Source organism: Calonectris borealis, unplaced genomic scaffold, assembly GCF_964195595.1.
Source record: "Calonectris borealis unplaced genomic scaffold, bCalBor7.hap1.2 HAP1_SCAFFOLD_202, whole genome shotgun sequence".
NCBI lineage: Eukaryota > Metazoa > Chordata > Aves > Procellariiformes > Procellariidae > Calonectris > Calonectris borealis.
In genome coordinates this window covers 15,589-19,807 of record NW_027441587.1, presented here as the reverse complement: position 1 = coordinate 19,807, position 4,219 = coordinate 15,589, and the positions used below count along the sequence as shown (strand labels likewise).

The window sequence follows — 4,219 nt, the reverse complement described above, 5'->3', positions numbered from 1 at the left end:
GAGTATCATGTTGTCTCTAGAACCAATGCAGCTTGCGGCCAGCCCCTCGTAGATTATAAGCGTCAGGACTTCACTTATTTTGTGGGGCTGTAGCAGAGGTCAGAGTCTGTGGGAAGATGGAAGACAGGAGGTGCTTGCAGAAGACTGGGCATAGCTGGGAAGAGCAGCTCCCGAGGAGCGGCTGACACAGGGGGTTCAGGGGTGCAAATACAGAGCAGGAGCTGTCAGGAAGGAGTGGAGTTCCTTCCCTGACAGTTGAGGAGAAGAGAAGGGGTTTCTAAAATTCTGGGACCAGGGGATGGTTGGGAAAGGGAGGTGTGTTCACGAGCCTTACTGAGGTGGGTTTTGCAGTTGGATTTGGGTGTTGATGAGGTCTGTTCTGTTTTAGTCTGTCTGCAGCTGATGGGAGATACAACAAAGTCACGGGAGATGCAGAGTAAACCATCCGAGCCTCCGCATTACAACACAGAGGGCTGAACGTCAGAGAAGTCTCATCTCGGAAAGCATTAGGTATGTTAAGGTACATCAAAATATATCCTCCAGAACTCTGAGGTCTTTACTTCTGTACCTTTTACTTACTTATTTTTTGCATCCTTCTGGATGTCACAGTCATTGTTACTTTGTGGTATTGGCTAGGCATTTATTTTCAGCACAGGCTTGCGTTGCTGTCTTCCCTAGAATTTCTTGGAGATGTGTGCTGTTTGTGCTCATAACAATCTCCAGACAAGGGTGTTTCCTTTACTGCAGTCCTGGACACACAAGCTTTTTTTGTTTTCCCAGTTGTGCCTTTTTCCTCAAGCATCCAATGAAGTTTGCTCTAGTGTCAGTCGTCAGTTCTCTTGTTCTTGTTTTAGTATCAGTTTCTGTAGCGAAAGGGTGTCCATTTTAGATCTCTGAGTCACCACATCACACCGTCGTGGTTTTTCCATTGGCCGACTGCTGCTGTAATTCCCTAAAGGGCTTTATAGGTAATTGGGCTCAAGCTGTTTTTGTGGCAGACATCTTGTCCTCACGGCTTCATCTGTCTAGCAGTCTTGGTTGCTATGTGGTACAATGTCCTGTCTTTTTGAGCTTCATGGGTTTTTAATATTTTCTGTTTTTTTAGTTAGAATTTTTTTTGTAGGACTTCTTTTGTTTATTCCTGCAGGTTAAGTCAGGTCATTTTTTGACATGCAGGTCCCTGTGACTGTCTTTGCTCTTCTTTTTTTGCCAGATATCATCACCAGTGTTTTCGCTCAATGGGAGTGGCAGAGAGGGGTGTGGCATGCCGGGGCACCCGGGGAGGTAGAGTCGGGCTTCCTCCCGTCTTTACAGGGCTGACCCTGAGGAAGCCGGTACGTGGGTGGGTAGTGTGAGTATATATTATGTGGGTGCACTAATCCCTTTCGGAGCGTGTCAGAGGGTAAGGATTTTGTTCTGTTTGATGTAATGTTGTTCTGTTCTGTCTATTTGTTGAAGATTTGAGTTTTGTGTGGGAGGAAGCCAGCTGTCTGACTGGTTTTGGGGTAAGGTGGGGTACGCAGGGTTTTAGGTCATATCTTATTTGCCAGATGTTTTTAACTAATTGTATGATTTTCTTAGCGACTCATGAAGGGGTTTGTGGCACCCCGATGGTGGACACTGTCGCTGACAGGCAAAGCAGGGCCATAGCAGAGTTTTCCATTTATGGGGATGGCCTCAGCCATCTCCTGCACAAACTTCTATAACGTAGCGATCGGGATAGTTTTCTTTTGATTTCTTGAAGAACAAGAGGATGATGGAGCATGTTCAAAGAGCATAATTATTTTCTCTTCCTTTGGCAGTACAGGCACCCAAGGGTCAGCCCACATTCAAGGAACAGCTCGAGGATATTGGTGTCGACCATCAGCAGAGGAAGCAAGCTTTTTTCGGAGGCCAAGGTGATGAAGCAGAGTCCTTATTTTCACTGTTTGATTTTCATCATGGGGCTGAGGGGGGCTGGGACATGTATAACAGGGTCCTGGACTGGGGAGCTGTCTATTAGATGGGAGGCTGTGAGATATCGTGTATACCACTGGACAGGTGTTAGAACCCAGTGCTTGGGTCAGACCAACCTGGCAGAACCATCCCGCCACCTGAAGTAATGCGTACTTCTGTATTGAGATTTTAATAGCTCGGTCCGCATCACCTTTGGCTTTTCCTCATCGAGCTCATATTTTTGCAAGAAGCATCTCTCATCAAGCATTTGGCTCTGAGCGGTCTCTATTAGACTTTTGGTGCCTGTCTTCATTAGATTTTGTGACCATCAAGTCATATTTGGCATCTGTCTGCACTCAGCTCTCCTGTAACTACTATGCAGTTTTGGTTTAAGACTTTATAGTGGAATGTTATCTAGTAGTAGCATTCTGTCTGCAAGTAGCTTCTGGCAGCCCAATCTACTGTCCCGTATATGTCAGTGTTCTCATTTGAGCATGCTGTCTACTGAGGGGTTCTCCATGCTGTAGCTCACAGAGTTATTTATCCATAAAGGAAGAGTCTGTCTTACACCAGCCACGGTCATTTGCTATCCGTACTTCTTTAGGCATTTGGCCAATCGGTCTTTATTTATATTTGAGTCATCTGGCAGTAACTGTAATTTTTGTATGTTGGTGGGTGGTTTGAGTTATTCTTGCAGTTAAGTAACGGGTCTAGGATAAGCAGGATATTAAAGTGAGGCATGCGTTATTTGCTTTGTTGCTTTGATTTTTGCAGGTGACGCACATAGCGTCCGAGGAGCAAAGCGGCACCTCGACAAGTGGTCTGAGAAGGTGAGGCGAGCGTCAGCCCAGTCGGTGTCCGAGAGGAAAGTATCCTGCGGCAGCTCCATGAAGCTTTTGTCTTTGGTTTTGTAGGTGCCGTGCAGGCCACCTTTGGAACTGGATGAGCGTTTGAGGTGAGCTGGGTAGTAGAAAGGAGGAGCACAGGACCGGTGATTTCGCACAAGTGCAATGGTAATTTTGTCTCTTGGTATCTTAGGTGCCACAAATAACAGCGGCCGCAGCCTCGGACTCTGCCATCGACGTGGAGCAGGTGAGCGGAACAACACGGCGCTTCTGAGGATGAGGTTGTTGTGGAAGAGGTTGGCGTCTACTGTCATGATGCTTACTGCTGGTGTTGCGGGTATTTCTTTTCTGCAGATGATGAAGAGGAACCTGGTAACTGCAGGAAAGTATCAGCCAGATGAGTTGTTTTTTGTCAAGGATAGATTCAGACCTCCCAGTTCTCTGAAAGCTAAGTTGAGGGACTGGCACTGGGGAGGGGGCAGGGGCCAAGGTTGGCAATTGCAGGAATGGGGATTTAAATTTCCTGTAGGGCAAAGGGCTGTCCAGGAACAGTCTCCTTTGGGCAGGTAAAGGGAGCGGGTTACTCTTCAGCATGACACCAGCATGTGCCGGGCAGGGCAGTTCTAGCCTGTTGTGTAGTTTGTGTGGTCTGTCTTCTGTGTCTTAGATCGTCCTCAGGTCTCGAGCGCTATTCCTAGGGCCTCGAATGCCTGTACTTACCGCCGTAGCGCCGATCGGGTGCTTGTTTTCTTGCGTTCCTAGCTTAAAGCGTGGATCGCTCTCGCATCCTGGATTTTTCCAGATGGTCATCTTTTGCAGCGTTCTTCCTGGCTGTGTGAGCACCTCTACTGTACAGTTGTCCATTTTTGCTGACTGGGATCATTTCCCTCCATCCTTACCTTTCTTAGGTCTCGAAGCCAGGCTTATTGTGTGTACGTCTTCTCAGTTTTGAGAGTAACTTCTTGTCATGGGTCACGACGTTCTACTCTTTCTCTGGGGTTGCCGTAGAGCCTCCTCACGTCACTGTGACATGGGTAGTCTTGCCTGACAACATCTTCTGTCTGGGTGTCATTCTTCTCGCCGAGAGTTTTCTCTTACCTTTGAGGTGTGTTGTTTGTAACGTTCCGTGTAGTGTCGGTCTGTGTGTGTGTGCGTTTGGCTTGGAGCCGCCCTGCCCGTGGGTGTAGAGTCAGGGGTAGTTAGAACAGCGATAAGAGTCTACAGTTAATATGTTGATATGCCTAGACTATCGAGGCAAAGGTTGTGCAGTCATCTTGACTGAGTAGCTGTCAGCAGCAGGTGAGGAAAGCAATTTCTGTAGTGTTTTGCAGGTGCAGAGGGGATGACTGGAGCTGTGTGGGAGAGTGAGCTATAGTGGTAGTTGAGCAGATGGAACCTCCAAGGTGTTAAGGCTTGTATGCATAGGGCTTAATGTTTGA

The 4,219-nt window shown here is 47.5% G+C and overlaps 1 long non-coding RNA gene across 1 annotated transcript; it reads left to right on the top strand.

Annotated features, from left to right (window-relative positions):
- The first annotated feature begins 624 nt into the window (after nucleotides 1-624).
- Nucleotides 625-2,883, top strand: LOC142077304 (uncharacterized). The gene is made up of 4 exons (XR_012671711.1): nucleotides 625-1,351; nucleotides 1,808-1,911; nucleotides 2,710-2,765; nucleotides 2,850-2,883. It is a non-coding gene; the product is annotated as an uncharacterized LOC142077304 (long non-coding RNA).
- The last annotated feature ends 1,336 nt before the right edge of the window (nucleotides 2,884-4,219 follow it).